Source organism: Bison bison, unplaced genomic scaffold (assembly GCF_000754665.1).
Source record: "Bison bison bison isolate TAMUID 2011002044 unplaced genomic scaffold, Bison_UMD1.0 scf7180017864307, whole genome shotgun sequence".
NCBI lineage: Eukaryota > Metazoa > Chordata > Mammalia > Artiodactyla > Bovidae > Bison > Bison bison.
The window spans coordinates 4,354,400-4,372,730 of NW_011494879.1; positions in this window are offsets into that span (position 1 = coordinate 4,354,400).

The following is an 18,331-nucleotide window of genomic DNA, read 5'->3' on the forward strand; positions in this document are numbered from 1 at the left end:
CAAGGACTGAAGGGAGAGCTTGAGAGCTCGTTTATCCGCTGTTGTCACACAGGTGAGCAGGGCAGGGGCTGGGGAAGGGGGCCCTGAGGGCAAAGACACAGGGGGAGGAGGTGGCTGCTGGAATCCAGGCCATGCCACCTGCAGGAATGTGCCCAAGGAGACCAGGGGGCTCCTGGAAGACAGGGCGTCAGGTCTTCCCTGACCTTCCCCCCTTTCCTCCAAGCCTCACCCAGGCAACTTGCAAGCCAGGTCTTCATCCTGGGCAGTCCTTCCTGTAAATGCCTCCTGCATCCGTCTGCCTCACGTCCCCGCACCCTGCATGCTGTCTTCCCTCCACATAACACAGCAGAGACAGCCAAAGCTCACTGAATACACTGCATGTTTTCTTCTTGAATCCAGTCTACATTCCCATCAAAGAACCTAAGCATGAGGGCAGACACTGTTGCTTCACTCTTATTCAGCATTTATTTAGATCATGAGGCTTTCCTGCCAGAAAGAAAAAAAAAAATTTCTTCCATGCAGCGAATATCAGATTCTCTGATAAACTTCCTTTTGTTGTCACCCATAAAAGCACAGCTTATTTGCACGGCAGAGATGAGATCTTATTGGACCCTGACACTCAAATACGTTTGTGAAGAATTACTCAGCAGAGGTCTGGATTCATAGGTATGTTTAGTTTGGCAGTTCCCGGCTTCACAAAAGTTTGTTTCGGGGACTCAGAATTTTCCAGTACATTTTCTTGAGCCTTAAACACATATCTGATCTGATCGTTGGTTCTCTCTCTCCAGAGTTTCTTCATTTAGCCTCAGGATTTATCAATGACATTTTCTCTAAGGAAAGGGGACTCATCAGCCAACAGTGTGTCTGGTCTAGAAATGGAAAGTTGCCGCCTGTTCCTTGCTTGAAGCCATCGGTGAGTGTCAGCTCCTTGGCTCATCGCCAGCTTTCCTGGGATGGTTTTGAGGGAAACAGTGAACTTGGAGTCTCTCTGGCCTTTCAGGTCCTTGTCCAGGCACCACAGTTCTGAGTGGAGCAGTGCCAACGAGCATTAATCAAATACAATCTAACTGTCCTAGTTAACACGCCCTTGACTGTGTCCATGTGTCGAATTCAGACTTGGGGGGTGAGCCGCCCCTGGGAATTCAGGTCCATGCATCCAGCGGGCTGTGTCATAGAGGATCCAGCAGATGACTCTTCTAAAGGTCGAGGGCAATGTGCTGGAGGGCACGTCTCTGCCAGCCACCCGTCCCTCTGGCCAGAAGGGTGCTGGGTCACTGGCCAAGCCAGGCTGAGCGGTGATGTCACATGTTCCTGTCTTGAGCTGCCTCTGACTAAACGGAACTCTTGGGTAATGACGGAGCAGCTTCCCTGCTAAGATCGGCTCTGAATCCCATTAAGGACTCACATCCTTAAGAAAACACTTCACTAGGTTTTGCCAGAGACAGAAAGGTCTTACCCCACTAATTGGTCCTTAAATAAAAACCAACACTACCAAGTCTGTCCTACAGCGCACCCAGCCTTCACCCTCTGTGACGTTACTATGACCAGAGCAAAGGCTTATTTTATAAACAAATGCCCCTGAACACCAGTCTGTGATAGATTTCTGCCTATCAGAATTGTAAAGGAAAGAACTATATGACTCCTTGTTTGTAGAAAACTATATTTTGTAGTCAAACTTCCTTTGCTACTGAAATAGTGGATGCAGAGTCCAAAAATAAATTCATCCAAAGACAAAATTTTCATCCAGTCTGAAATTTTGGATCCCTACATGAAATTTTGACACCCAGAAAGGCTAGAAACCGGACAGGACCAAGAACATTGATTCAACATTATAAGCCTCCCCGTGAGTCTATGACCTTGGCCCACTGGCGCCTGCCTAAGGCTCAGCCTCCCTACTCACTTGCTGTTCCCTTTCCAACATGGGCTCTACCAGTCCCAGGCTGGCAGCCTACCACGGTGGTCCCTAGGGGCCTCATGATGCTAAGCGTTCAGTGTGGGAGACAAACCAGGAAAGCAAAGAGATAAACGTAAAACTATCAGATGCTTCCGCATATTCAAATATCAATGTAAAAGTCACAGCTATAAGATTCTCCCCTGGCTATTTTGGAGAGAGAATCTAACCCTTGAAACCTGCATCTTCTCCTTCCCACCTGAGTCTCCAGAAGTAAAACACTAAAACCCGTGGCCCTTACTGTAATCTCCAGCATCACACGTACCCTGGACAATGAGTACTTCCACAGTGCTCAGAAAATGATGTGGGTTGTTTTCACTCAGAGCATTTTTAATTGGAAAAAAAAAATCCTAAAAGTTAAGGAAAGCCACAGGGAACGACTTTTGCCCATGGACCTGGGACCATCTCCGCCTATATGACAATGGGGCCCAATGACTCCATGCAAAGGATCCTTCTCCTGGGAAAAACCAAGTACGTGATTCTTCTTAATGAAGCATCTCAGAGAGTCAACTTGCCTTAGTGCTAGAGGAACAAGCCTCTGTCTTGAAGACAAGCCTGTGCACGGTTTCCAAGGAGCCAACAGCTATTGGGATAACAAGCCCATTTTCCTCAGTTTCTTTGTTGCATGTTTGGTCCCTCTTAGCAATTCAGGTCGGAGAAGGCAATGGCAGCCCACTCCTGTACTCTTGCCTGGAAAATCCCATGGACGGAGGAGCCTGGAAGGCTGCAGTCCATGGTGTCGCTAAGACTCAGACACGACTGAGCGACTTCACTTTCACTTTTCACTTTCATGCATTGGAGAAGGAAATGGCAACCCACTCCAGTGTTCTTGCCTGGAGAATCCCAGGGACGGGGAAGCCTGGTGGGCTGCCATCTATGGGGTCGCACAGAGTCGGACACAACTGAAGCGACTTAGCAGCAGCAGCAGCAGCAGCAGCAGCAGGACTGTCTGACTCTTACAGCTTGAAGTTCCTCCAAAAATCAGCAAGTACCATGGGTCACGGGAACTTCAGACACAGTAAGTCTGGTCTCCAGTTCAGCTCCGACAATTGCACCCACCTGTGACTTTTGCCATGATGACTTACAAGGCTTTCTTGAACATCAGAAAACGATGTTGTTTCATCATAGGGGATTGGTAAGCAAAGTAGGAAGTCAAGAGATACCTTGAGTAACAAGCGAGTTTGGCCTTGGAGTACAAAATGAAGCAGGGCAAAGACTAACAGTTTTTCTAAAAGAATGCACTGGTCATAGCAAACACCCTCTTCCAACAACACAAGAGATGACTCTACACATGGACATCACCAGATGGTCAATACTGAAATCAGATTGATTATATTCTTTGCAGCCAAAGATGGAGAAGCTCTATACAATCAGCAAAAAAAAGACCAGGAGCTGACTGTGGCTCAGATCATGAACTCCTTATTGCAAAATTCAGACTTAAGTTGAAGAAAGTGGGGGAAACCACTAGATCATTCAGGTATGACCTAAGTCAAATCCCTATGATTATGCAGTGGAAGTGACAAATAGACTCAAGGGATTAGATCTGATAGACGGAGTGCCTGAAGAACTATGGACAGAGATTTGTGACATTGTACAGAAGGAGGGAGGGATCAAGACCATCCCCAAGAAAAAGAAGTGCAAAAAGGCAAAATTGTTGTCAGAGGAGGCCTTACAAATAGCTGAGAAAAGAAGAGAAGCCAAAGGCAAAGAAGGAAAGATCACTGCCTTCTGTACAATGCAGTTCATACATCATGGGAAATGACCGGCTGGATGAAGTACAAGCTGCAATCAAGATTACCAGGAAAAATATCAATAAGCTCAGATATGCAGATGACACCACCTTATGGCCTAAAGTAAAGAGGAAATAAAGAGTTTTTTTAATGAAAGTGAAAGAGGAGAGTGAAAAAGCTGGCTTAAAACTCAACATTCAGAAAACTAAGATCATGGTATCTGGTCCCATCACTTCATGGCAAATAGATGGGGAAATAATGGAAACAGTGATAGACGTTTTATTTTTGGGGGCTCCGAAATCACTGTAGATGGTAACTGCAGCCTTGAAATTAAAAGACACTTGCTCCTTGGAAGAAAAGCTATGACAAACCTAGACAGCATATTAAAAAGCACAGACATGACCTTCTCAACAAAGGTCCATCTAGTCAAAGCTTTGGTCAAAGGGAAAGTCAAAGCTTTCCCTTCTCCAGTGGACCACATTTTGTCAGAACTCCCCACCATGACCCATCCATCTTGGGTGGCCCTACAGGGCATGGCTCACAGTTTCATTGAGTTAAAAAGGCTGTGGTCTATGTGATCAGATTGGTTACTTACCTGTGATTGTGGTTTTCAGTCTGTCTGCCCTCTGATGGAGAAGGATAAGAGGCTTATGGAAGCTTCCTGATGGGAGAGACTGACTGAGAGGGAAACTGGGTCTTGTTCTGATGGGCGGAACCATGATCAGTAAGTCTTTAATCCAATTTTCTGTTGATGAGTGGAACTGTGTTCCCTTCCTGCTATTTCAGTTCAGTTCAGTTCAGTTCAGTCATTCAGTCATGTCTGACTCTTTGCGACCCCAAGGACTGTAGCACGCCAGGCTTCCCTGCCCTACACCAACTCCCGGAATTTACTCAAACTCATGTTCATTGAGTCAGTGATGCCATCCAACCATCTCATTCTCTGTTGTCCCCTTCTCCTCCTGCCTTCTGTCTTTCCCAGCATCAGGGTCTTTTCAAATGAGTCAACTCTTCACATCAGGTGGCCAAAGTATTGGAGTTTCAGCTTCAACATCAGTCCTTCCAATGAACACCCAGGACTGATCTCCTTTAGGATGGACTGTGTAAGTTCTGGCAGAACTATGGTGGGGTTAATGGCAACCTCCTCCAAGAGGGCTTATGCCATACCCAAGTCTGCTATACTGGAGCCCCTGTCCCTGCAGCAGTCCGCTGGTGACCCATACCTCCAGGAGAAGCATCTGGAGTAACAGGCAAATTTGGCCTTGGAGAACAGAATGAAGCAGGGCAAAGGCTAATAGAGTTTTGCCAAGTGAATGCAATAGTCATAGCAAACACCCTCTTCCAACAACACAGGAGAAGACTCTACACATTGACACCACCAGATGGTCAATACAGAAATCAGATTGATTATATTCTTTGCAGCCAAAGATGGAGAAACTCTATACAGTCAGCAAAAACAAGACCGGGAGCTGACTGTGGCTCAGACCATGAACTCTTTATTGCCAAATTCAGACTTTAATTGAAGAAAGTAGGAAAAACTACTAGATCATTCAGGTATGACCTAAGTCAAATCCCTTATGATTATACAGTGGAAGTGAGAAATAGATTCAAGGGATTAGATCTGATAGACAGAGTGCCTGATGAACTATGGATGGAGGTTCATGACATTGTACAGGAGACAGGGATCAAGACCATCCCCAAGAAAAAGAAATGCAAAAAAGCAAAATGGCTGTCTGAGGAGGCCTTATAAATAGCTGTGAAAAGAAGAGAAGTGAAAAGCAAAGGAGAAAAGGAAAGATTTACCCATTTGAGTGCAGAGTTCCAAAGAAGAGCAAGGAGAGACAAGAAAGCCTTCCTCAGTGATCAGCGCAAAGAAACAGAAGAAAACAATAGAATGGGAAAGACTAGAGATCTCTTCAAGAAAATTAGAGATACCAAGGGAACATTTCATGCGAAGATGGGCTCGATAAGGGACAGAAATGGTATGGGCCTAACAGAAGCAGAAGATATTAAGAGGTGGCAAGAATACACAGAAGAACTTTGCAAAAAAGATCTTCATGACCCAGATAATCACATGTTCAAGCTGGATTTAGAAAAGGCAGAGGAACAAGAGATCAAATTGCCAACATCCACTGGATCATTGAAAAAGCAAGGGAGTTCCACAAAAACATCTATTTCTGCTTTATTGACTATGCCAAAGTCTTTGACTGTGTGGATCACAACAAACTGGAAAATTCTTAAAGAGATGGGAATACTAGACTACCTGACCTGCCTCTTGAGAGAGAAACCTGTATGCAGGTCAGGAAGCAACAGTTAGAACTGGATGTGGAACAACAAACTGGTTCCAAATAGGGAAAGGAGTATGTCAAGGCTGTCTACTGTCAACCTGCTTATTTAACTTATATGCAGAGTACATCATGAGAAATGCTGGGCTGGAGGAAGCACAAGCTGGAATCAAGATTGCCGGGAGAAATAGCAACAACCTCAGATATGCAGATGACACCACCCTTATGGCAGAAAGTGAAGAACTAAAGAGCCTCTTAATGAAAGTGAAAGAGGAGAGTGAAAAAGTTGGCCTAAAACTCAACATTCAGAAAAACGAAGATCATGGCATCTGGTCCCATCACTTCATGGGAAATAGATGGGGAAACAGTGTCAGACTTTATTTTTTGGGCTCCAAAATCACTGCAGATGGTGACTGCAGCCATGAAATAAAAAGACACTTACTCCTTGGAAGAAGTGTTATGACCAACCTAGACAGCATATTAAAAAGCAGAGACATTACTTTGCCAAAAAAGTCCGTCTAGTCAAGGGTATGGTTTTTCCAGTGGTCATGTATGGATGTGAGAGTTGGACTATAAAAAAAACTGAGCGCCAAAGAATTAATGCTTTTGAACTGTGGTGTTAGAGAAGACACTTGAGAGTCCCTTGGACTGCAGGGAGATCCAACCAGTCCATCCAAAGGAAATCAGTCCTGAATATTCATTGGAAGGACTGATGTTGAAGCTGAAACTCCAATAATTTGGCCACCTGTTGTGAAGAGTTGATTCATTTGAAAAGACCCTGATGCTGGGAAAGATAGAAGGCAGGAGGAGAAGGGGACAACAGAGAATGAGATGGTTGAATGCCATCACCGACTGGATGGACATGCATCTGAGCAAACTCTGAGAGTTGGTGATGGACAGGGAGGCCTGGCGTGCTGCAGTCCATGGGGTCACACAGAGTCAGCCACAACTGAGATTGAAGTGAACTGAATCTCTTTCTCCTGAACTGAACTGAGACTTTTGCCAGCAAACTAAAAATGATGAACACAGAGGAGGATTAAATATGATACAATGTGTGTCCAGATTATAGGTGGCACTCACCAAACAACAAATATATCACTGCTAATAGAATTCCTGAGGCTGGTTAAATCTCTTGTTTATCTTTATTTTGATCACTTAAAGAGGCTTAGTTGCTGAAATGATTTGGTACAGCTGGAGGAACATGCTTTTTTGGCATGTAACATAACAATCTCAGCGTCTAGTTAATCTGCCAGAAGTCAGGCCATGTCTAGTGAGTACTGATGGTGGAAGTACCAGTGGCTTCAAATTCCTCCAGTGTCTTCATTTGTGTTTTCTCTCTTGGCTCTGGGGCTTCTCTTTGCACTGACCCTCAGAGAGAGTCTGTGTATTACAAATCTTTCACCTCAGTCCATTCTTGTGCTGGCTGCTGTTGGGACAGGGGTAGAATATGGGGGAGGAGCATATTCTATAACGCTTTTTTTTTCAGCAGTTAAGTTCTGCTCTCTTAGCAAATGTCAATTACAAATAATGTTATCATCTAGAGTTACCATGTCTTCAATTAGATCCTCAGATCTTAATCACCATAGAGCTGAAAGTAGGTACTCTTTGACCAACCTCTCTCTATTTCCTCCACACCAACCCTGGCAACCACATTTCTACTCTCTGTTTCTGTGAGTTTCAATTTTTTTTTTTTTTTTAGGTTCCACGTATAAGTGACAACACGCAGTACTTGCCTATCTCTGCCTGACTTACTTCATTTAGCCTGACACCCTTCAGGTTCATCCATGCTGTCAAACATGGCAGAATTTCCTTCTTCCTCATGGCTGAGTAATATTCCACTGTTAGATACACCACATCTTCTCCAGCCATTCATCTGTTGATGGACACTTGAGCTGTTTCCATATCTTAGCTTTGTGAATAATGCTGCAAAGAACCTGGAGTGTAGTTATCTCTTTGAGGTCCTATTTTCATTTCTTTTGGATGTACATCCAGAAGTGAGATTGCTCGATGATATGGTAATTTTATTTTTAATTTCTTGAGGAGCCTCCATACATACTATTTTTTAACAAGCAGCTGCCAGCACACTCTCGTGAAAACTCTTTGGCATCACAGGAGCTGGGAAAACAACAACTGTGTCCTGAGAAAGGCAAGAGGTACCTGCTTCCCAAGCCCCATGCAGGTGCAGCTGGACCACACATCTGCTGGGCATGGCCTCCTCCTCCCAAAGACTGGAGTGGTTTACAGGCTGGTTCCCTTTGTAATTCATGGGCACAGGGACAGTGGTTTTTATGGCAAATCACCCTGAAATTTTTCAGTGAAGAAGCCTAGTTTGGTTCATATTTCAACCTCAGACCCAAATCAGTTCTTTTGATTACCTGCAGCTTCTCCTCTGCAGACAGACAAACACATGATCCAGTGGACCAACAGATATGGTTCTTGTTTATTTCTAACAACAGGTGCATTTTTTAAAAGTTAGAGTAACAGGGGAAGAAAAGTTTAAAGGAAAAGCTGAAGTTAGTGTGGAATGGATAACTAGCCAGCAGGTGGCTGGGTGTAGTGAGGGCAGAAAAACATGGAGGTGGGGCCAAGATAACTAAATCGTTGTCTGGTCATGATGCTTTCAGCCGAGGGTGCCTTGTCTACTGTAAATTTGTTTTGAAGTGTACAGCCTTCTCCAATCTCCCTTTCTTCCTCAAAGATAAAACATACCCAACACAAAGATATGTTTTCACTTTCCCCTGAGAGTTGGTTATTCATCTTTTGCAGTGTTCCAGAAAAGAAGGCTGAGTATGCTAGGTGAATTCATACATGCTCCACGCATAGCATGAAGACATAGAGTACTTTTTCTTGATCTTGGTGATTTCTAAGACAGGGTTCTCCTTCCAGACCCATCTTTCTATGTCTTTTCTCCTTCCTCCTCCTCCTTTCCCAGCTGATATTACATGATATGCCTGGGTTCAATCCCTGGGTCAGGAAGATCCCCTGGAGAAGGAAATGGTAACCCACTCCAGGACTCTTGCCTGGGAAACCCCATGGACAGAGGAGCCTGGTGGGCTACAGTCCAGGGGGTCATAAAGAGTCAGATTCAACTAAGCAACTAATGCTTTTCACTCTGCTTTTAAGATCTGAAAATATGTACAAAGCTTGAGCTAAGAGAAGCCAGTGACATTTACGAATGCTTGAAGAAGTCCATCCGCTAATGTCACCAAAGAGAACATGCATTTGGAGGAGGAAAGAGAAACCAGCAATATGTGAACATAAACTCATTTGCAGCTAAAAAAAAAAAAATAGATTTACTCATCGCTTTATTATAAACTTAGAAAATTTTCTCCCAATTCATCTTTGTCATAAAGAGAGTTATTTTAGGGGTCATTGTAAAGAAGAATATTGCTTTTTTTTCTATATTCAAAGATGTTACAAATATATCTTCTGCTCGGGGAGAAATAAAGCAATAATACTCCCTCTTTTCTATGGGGAAAAGGCAGCTTCTTATTTTTATGTTAAAGGGTTGTCAAGACACTAATATTTTTCATAGCATTAAAAGTTATTTTTTTTTATTCTGCTTAACTGTTCATTGAGATTTGAAAACCAAATCTGCCTCCTTGCCAAATATCTTTGTAATATGTACATTTCACACTGGCTTATTATAATAGGTTTTCTCATGGGATCTAGCATTCTGGCATCTGCTTTGTTATGATATTATAACAATAATTAACATTTAGCACTTATTGTATAGCCAGCCTTTGATCCATATTTTTAACAAAATGTAATAACAATGCTCTTTCATGCAGTATCTTTCATCCCAGGCCCTAAAGTAGTTGGCAGCATCATATTATAACCCAAGATGGTTGTATTCACTCTTGAAACCCTCCCAACGCCTCCGTGGGGTCTGTACTCAGCAGGCATCTTCCTTAAGGGAAGGGAAGGGAAGAAGGTCAAGTGAACTGCCTGCTGCAGTTCAAGGGCAGCAGAGGCACAAATAGAATCTGGTTCACTTGCCTTCTTAGTCGGAGAGTCCAAAACTTCAAGGCACCTATTTTTAAATAAAGGAGGCCAATGAGGAGAAAGAAGCAACAGTTTCCAAGCTTATTATGACAAGGATTTGTATTTATCTTGAAAGTCATGCTATGTCTTCTGAAATGAATCTCTAGAAACAAAACTGATTAGATTAAAAGATGTCTGTTCAGCAAACACTCATGAGCACCACTCTGTACCCCAAGCTCGGTTTCTACTAAGTCTCTCTCCTTTAGCGATGGGCTTTTGCTGTTCGGTTCAGTCACCAAGTTGTGTAGACTCTTTGCAACCCCATGGACTGAGGCACACCAGGTCTCCCTGTCCCCCACTATCTTGCCTAAGTTCATGTCCATTGAATCGGTGATGCCATGCAACCGTCTTATCCTCTGTCACCCTCTTTTCCTCCTGCCTTCAATCTTTCCCAGCATCAGGGTCTTTTCCAATGAGTCTGCTATTTGTGATAGGCTAGGAGGAGGCATACAAATGATTCCAAGAATTTTAATTTTCTGTCTTTTTAATCAGGACCATCTACAGACATGAAGGGGCATTGCTTACTTACCACTCAGTGGAGAAGATGGCCTATATGGGTCGATTTCAACCAAGGCTGCCCTGGGAATAGCCTTCTTATCTCTTCTCTTTTCTTGTAATTCCAACTCTTAACTCTAGGCATCTTCACAGGAAAAGAAACATACCACCATGTTAAATTTGGGGAGATAATCAGTCATGATGACAAACCAAAAGGAGCCAGTTGTCACTCTTAAATTCAGAAAAATAAAAAAGACTATCATAAGAAAATTCATCATCCATTAATTAATGCCTCATGGATATGAACATTTTTCCTACCTTAGCTTTATTCCCATTTATAAAATCTCAGGTGAACATCAAGATGTGTCTTCCTAGTGGTTCAGACGGTACAGTTGTAGTGGTCTCCACCTACGATGCAAGAGACCTGGGTTTCATTCCTGCATCAGGAAGATCCCCTGGAGAGGGGAATGGCCCCTCACTCATTCTAGTATTCTTGTCTGGAGAATTCCATGGACAGAGGAGCCTGGCAGGCTATAGTCCATGGGGTCACAAAGAGTTGGACATGACTGAGCCACTAACACTCTAACTCTGAACGTCACGACGTAAATCCAAGTCAGAAACTAGCAGGATACAAGACAGGTAAAGAGTCTGCCAATGAAGAGACCCTGAGTTCCCTCTGGAATGAATTGCAGTAGGAACTACAGAATGGCAGGGAATGACAATGGTCCTGATGTGAACAGAAAAACACCCAGAACCATCATAGCTAATCCACGTGGACATGACATTTGATGTGCTCAATCAGGTGAGAGTCCAACAGTCCCACGAGGTGGGAGCTCTTGTCCTTATCTCTATTTATGGCTGAAGAAACTGAGGTTGACAGAGTTTAAGTTGCTCCAAATCACAGAGCCAAGAAGGCAGGAGTGGAGATTGACTAAGCGCACTTGGAGTCATGAATTTCTGCAGCTTCTGTTGAAATTGCCTCTAGCCACCAGAAAGGGGTCTAAGTCTGATCAATAATAATGACAAGTAGTCATCCTAATAGCATGCCATTAGCATGCACTTATGCCAACCACGTGCCAGGGATTGTTCTAAAGTCTTCACGTAAAAAAATAAATAAATAAATAATAAAGTCTACGTTCACTGACTAGCCTTACAACAACCTCTGCTGCTATTGTTGTTCAGTTACTCAGTCATGTCCAACTCTTTGTGACCCCATGGACTGTAGCCTGCCAGGCTTCCCTATCTATGGGATTTCCCAGGTAAGAATACTAGAATGAGTAGCGGTGCCCTCCTCCAGGGGATCTTCCCCACCCAGGGATCAAACCCGTATCGACTGTATTGGCAGGCAGATTCTTTATTGCTGAGCCACGTGGGAAGCCCTTACAACAACCCTATGAAGTCTAATTATTATCTTATGCCCATTTAATGATTGAATTGTTGACCCCTGAACTGAGTCCAGGCTAATGAAGCTAGTGAAATGTTTTCACTAATGGATCTATTTGCATAAAACTTTCTGCCTTGCCCCTCTTCCCTTTTATCAACAAGGGAGAGAAAGCAAAGACAATGCCAGTTTGTCTGATCTGATTCAGCAGCACTGGCAACACCAAAGAAAAAATTCTGTGTCCATTCTTGCCAATTTTTGTATGCCCCTTCCAAGTGCACAAAATGCCACAAAATGCCCCATCCTCTGATCCCGTGTGGTGCCCCTGCCTCCATCTCCACTAAAATAAGAACAAACACTTTTAGAAAATGAGTGATTCAATCAAGTGCATTCCAGGCCAGTCCATAAAGAAAACATTCAATTCAATTTTAAAACGAATTTAGTCCAGATCTCCATTTTTACCAATCCCATATGCATCTTGCTGGACCTTCATTTGAGTTGATTCTCATTCCACATGTAAATAAAAATAATAGCACCCATCAGAGCAGATCTCTGGAAAGGAGACTTCTTCATAACAAAGCACATAGTGGAAAAATATGTCTGGCTGTGCTCCAGTGCCCTGGAGTTGATGTGGGCAGGAGAAGCATGCATCAGTATAAACTCCTCAGCAAAGTGATTATCCCCACACAGCCCAACAGCCATTCTACACTGAAAAGGAGAGACCACAGAGCTGAGAAACCCAAGTGGAATTTCATTTTTTGTAACTGGGGGCAGTAAGCTCAGAAAAGTTATAAATACTTTCATTTACAGAGAATTATCACATGGAGCCTCGGCATGTTGGTGCCAACTTGGGCTGTTGAATTGATTCCTGTTTCATCTTGAAAAGAATTTGTTGCCATTTAGAGACATTTGAAATTGATTCAGAGTAGACTGATGTAAGTCTTTCTAACTTGTCCCCATGGGGTGGCAAGCCTACAGTTCCCAACAACATATCATTCCCTGGAATACATTTCATGGAAAGGGTTTTCATACTCATTGCCTTTCTAGAAAGTGAACTTGTGAGAAGTGCTTGATTCAAAAAGGTTTGCTATAAAAGCGATGGAGAAAATCATGGACTGACGAAATCAGAAACATGGATTCTGAAACCAAGGCAATGTTGAGAGGCCTGGGAGCACATGGATGATTCAATTCTGTAAATCATATGCTGAAATGTAGGCGGTGTCCCAGAACAAGGAGTCCTGATCAAATGAAGCGTCTGAGCATCATGTGTTCACAGCTAAGAAAACTACGTGTTGGCTTCAGAAAGGTGTGAAGATTCTGTCCCCAAAACACACACCAGCTAGGGTCCCTATATATTTAGCCAGCAGCACCTTCTCTGGAACCTTCTGAGGCTGCCTCTCACTGGGTGGTAGGAGTGAAATGATCATATTGTTTCTCGGGCTGCTTAAAAATTCTGGAGGAGAAGATGCTCCTTCTAAATCAAGTGTTGCTTGTGATCCAACTCTGTTCTTTCATAGTCATGTTTCTCTAAACTTCCTGTGGGTATCAGGTCCAAACAGAGACAGCAAATTCTAGCAAGAACAAGAAATAACAAAAAGAGAGAGAGAAAGGGGTATGCTGAGGGATTCAGACAGAGTGCTGCTGCTAAGTCGCTTCAGTCGTGTCTGACTCTGTGCGACCTCATAGATGGCAGCCCACCAGGATCCCCCGTCCCTGGGATTCTCCAGGCAAGAACACTGGAGTGGGTTGCCATTTCCTTCTCCAATGCATGAAAGTGAAAAGTGAAAGTGAAGTCGCTCAGTCGTGTCCGACTCTTCGAGACCCCATGGACTATAGCCCACCAGGCTCCTCCATTCATGGGATTTTCCAGGCAAGAGTACTGGAGTGGGGTGCCATTGCCTTCTCCATCAGACAGAGTAGAATCTATCAATATTTGGAAATCAAGAAGTCTTTCTCCTAGTCCTTCTCCTAATTCTAAATAAATAAAAAAGCTTTCAGATTTTGACTTCAAGTTGGCAACATCATTTGTTCAGATGAAATATTTAATCAAAATAATTAAAAACTAAATGTTAGAATAAGAGTAAACTGGTTATATGATCTGGGGAGTTATGCTTAATTGAAAATGTCCTCATCTGTAAAAAACTGGAATTTTTTATAGCATCTTTTATAGTTTCCCAAGCTCCATCTCTCTACAGAGCCTCCAAACCCAGGTTGTCTGGAGGGCTTGGTCAGCTCCCTTTAGACATGCACCTGCTCTGACAAACCTGGTATATCTGATTGTTTAGCATCTGTGTCACGTCCACATGACACAAAAGACTTTTGTGACACCTAGGACTATATATAACCTACCAGGCTTCTCTGTCCTTGGGATTACCCAGGCAAAAATACTGGAGTAGGTTGCCATTTCCTTCTCCATGGAGAAGATAGCCACCTAGGGAGAAGATCTCCACCCAGGAATTGAGCTCACATCCCCTGCATTGCAGGCAGATTCTTTACTGCTGAGCCACTAGATGAAGCGTATTAAAAAGCAGAAACATCACTTTGCCAACAAAATTCCATATAGTGAAAGCTATGGTTTTCCTAGCAGTCATGTATGGATGTGAGAACTGGACCACAAAGAAGGCTGATCGCTGAAGAATTGACGCTTTCAAATGATGGTGCTGGAGAGAAGACTCTTGAGAGTCCCTTGGACTGCAAGGAGATCAAACGAGTCCATTCTAAAGGAAATCAACCCTGAATATTCATTGGAAGGACTGATTCTGGAACTGAAGCTCCAATACTTTGGCCACCTGATGCAAAGAGCCAACTCATTGGAAAAGACCTTGATGCTGAGAAAGAATGAAGGCAAAAGGAGAAGAGGGTGGCAGAGAATGAGATGGTTGGATGGTCGTGAGTTTGAGCAAACTAGGGGAGATAGTGAAGGACAGCGAAGCTTGGCTTGCTGCAGTCCATGGGGTTGCAAAGAGTGGGACACGACATAGTGACTCAACAACAACAAGAAATCACGTATCCCACTCTTCCTCCCCACGCAGCTGGCAGAGTTGGAGAAATGGGTGTTGGATGGAACCAGAAAAGAAGTCACCTCTCCTAGTCCATCAGCACAGGATCCATTAATATGAAAATTAATATAAAAACGTGATTGGCTGTTTCTCTTAGCACGGTGGAGAGAGAACCAGGAGAGGTTATTTTGCAGAATGATAAACTTCCCTATCTAGTTCTTAACCCTGGGGAGACCCGGAAAAGTATGAATTTCAATTTGAACAATAATGAATGGGTAAGTGATGCAGCTTTTGGCTGTATAATGACCGTATTAATTTGCCAAGTTTGCTGTTAAACCCAGAGGCCCTGAAGAGATAGGGCTTTATCTAGGCAACAATTATCACGCTGAGTATGCTGTTTAGAAATAGCCCACAGTTCTGCTCTGTTATCATGAGCATCACTTTTATTCCTTGGGCAACTTTATAATTTCTCATAGAAGAATTTAATAAATGTGGTGTCATCTGAAGGAGAATAGGGTTGTGATTCACACATAAGTGCCAATTCCATTTTAGTTTTATATCTCAAACGTCGAGAGGGAGAAACTGTTCCTGTATCCTGACCTACTCTTATTTCCCCGATTTAGTAAAAATGACTTTTCTGTGATAAAGAGATTGAATTTTTACCTCAGCTTGGCATTGTGTCAGCAGGGTTGACTCTTATCTGTTAATTTGCCAGTGAGATGATTCTTTTTTTTTTTTTCCAATGGCACTTTTCCTCCCTGGAGTGAGGAAAAGCCCTTTCAAGTTTAATTTGATTGTTGAAAGGCAGAAAAGGACAAAATGGAACTTTATGCAGACTAAGGATTTTATCATTCCATTTGTCAGGCTTAAAGCAGTCCATGCAGACAGTGCTCTAAGGACTGTTTGAATTTTCTATAGCTGCTGGAGAAAAAGACTACCTGACCAGCATAGGGGTCAGCCTTATCAGTAGCTGAATTGTAGCCATACCAGTATAATTATCCTCTATTGGATTGGGGGAAATTCTGGGACATTCTGGAGTGGACTTGTATTATATTCAGGACTTGCCTCTCTAAAGGGATTTCAGGGCACTGAGGGCAGAGGAATGCCTCTCGGGGAGTGTTTGAAGGCCAGGTATAAGCGCTGCTCTCAGCTCCGAACAGCCCACTCTGAGGCTTCCCTCCAGGGATGCAGGGCTTCCTAGGTCTGGTCTGCACCTCCCTGTGCAGCCAGAAAAGAACTATATGATGAGCGCTACTCCAGGGAGCCCCAAGAAAGGAGGGCGAAGACTAAACTGCCCTCAAGCAGCCAGGCAGAGCTAACAGGGAAGACAGAAGTTTCTAGAATTTTCAGTCCTGCCACAGTCTCTTCCTCTAGAATCTAATGAGGCATCAGAAACAGGAAGGAGTTGTATCTCCCTTCCCTGCCATGGGACGCCCTCTCCAAGAAAACTGGGGTAGGGGGCACCCCACCCATGGCAAATTGCCTGGAAGACAAATCCAACCCAGCTGCCGATGCTAATTATGCAACTGACCTTAGGCTCCCCGTGGTCATTTCTTTTCCTCTGTTTTAGATCCAAGATAGGATTTGTTATAGTGTCTGCTGTCCAGGTTTATTCAGAGGTATAAGTGGTTTAATTCCCTGGAGGGAAAAATGGCAACCCACTCCAGTATTCTTGCCTAGAAAATTCCATGGACAGAGGATCCTGGCAGGCTAAGTCCATGAGGTCACAAAGGGTCAGACACAACTGAATGGCTGAGCATGCACACGCACACACAACACTCCCAAAGGACTGTTGAAAGGGTCCAAATGTGATAACAATAAAAATAGTTTCATATATTTGAAAGCACTTCCCAAATGTCTGTCACCATTCTTTTACCTGCCCTGCCAGGCATGCAAACATTTACTTGTTCATGGTTTGAAATGGAGACACTAACTCTCCAGGCTCCTTTCTCCTCCAAAGAGCCTTCCCTGATCATTTGTGTCCAAACTCCACTCCCCCAACTCTAAACCCACTCATTCAATGGTTAAATATCAATATCTCTCTGACAGGCATGGTGATGGAAAGAGTGTGTAGGACCTCTTTATTTATATCCTTCCTAAAGGTTTCTTGTGTGGTGAACATGAACGTGAAGTCACTCAGTCATGTCCAACTCTTTGCGACCCCATGGACTGTAGCCTACTAGGTTCCTCTGTCCATGGGATTTTCCAGGCAATAGTACTGGAGTGGATTGCCATTTCCTTCTCCAAGGGATCTTCCCAACCCAGGGATCGAACCCGGGTCTCCCACATCATAGACAGACGCTTTAAAGTCTGAGCTACCATTTGACACTAATTCCATGCCCCCCAGGTGGTGCTAGAGGTGAAGAATCTGCCTGCCGATGCAGGAGACACACCTGGGCCAGGAAGATTCCCCCGGAGAGGAAATGGCAACCTGTGATGGCCCAGGAAACCAGCCCCTAGAGGGTGGGGGTCCAGATCACACAGCCCCATGCCAAGGTCTCAGGCTCCCATGGCGACCTCTCCTTGAAAAGGCTGGAAGAAACTGAGAATATGGTCTTCTCCCAGAATGTGAGGCTGGAGCTTTATTTCAGATTCATTTTACAAATAGCTGTAGGGTTCAGCAGATCAGATCGGTCTCTTAGTCGTGTCCAACTCTTTGCGACCCCATGAATCGCAGCACGCCAGGCCTCCCTGTCCATCACCAACTCCCGGAGTTCACTCAGACTCACGTCCATCGAGTCAGTGATGCCATCCAGCCATTTCATCCTCTGCCATCCCCTTCTCCTCCTGCCCCCAATCCCTCCCAGCATCAGAGTCTTTTCCAGTGAGTCAACTCTTCGCATGAGGTGGCCAAAGGACTGGACTTTCAGCTTCCAAAGAAATCCCAGGGCTGATCTCCTTCAGAATGGACTGGTTGGATCTCCTTGCAGTCCAAGGGACTCTCAACAGTCTTCTCCAACACCGCAGTTCAAAAGCATCAATTCTTCGGCGCTCAGCCTTCTTCACAGTCCAACTCTCACATCCATACATGACCACAGGAAAAACCATAGCCTTGACTAGATGAAACTTTGTTGGCAAAGTAATGTCTCTGCTTTTGAATATGCTATCTAGGTTGGTCATAACTTTCCTTCCAAGGAGTAAGCGTCTTTTAATTTCATGGCTGCAGTCACCATCTGCAGTGATTTTGGAGCAATCTGACACTGTTTCCACTGTTTCCCCATCTATTTCCCATGAAGTGGTGGGACCGGATGCCATGATCTTCGTTTTCTGAATGTTGAGCTTTAAGCCAACTTTTTCACTCTCCACTTTCACTTTCATCAAGAGGCTTTTGAGTTCCTCTTCACTTTCTGCCATAAGGGTGGTGTCATCTGCATATCTGAGATTATTGATATTTCTCCCAGCAATCTTGGTTCCAGCTTGTGTTTCTTCCAGTCCAGCGTTTCTCATGA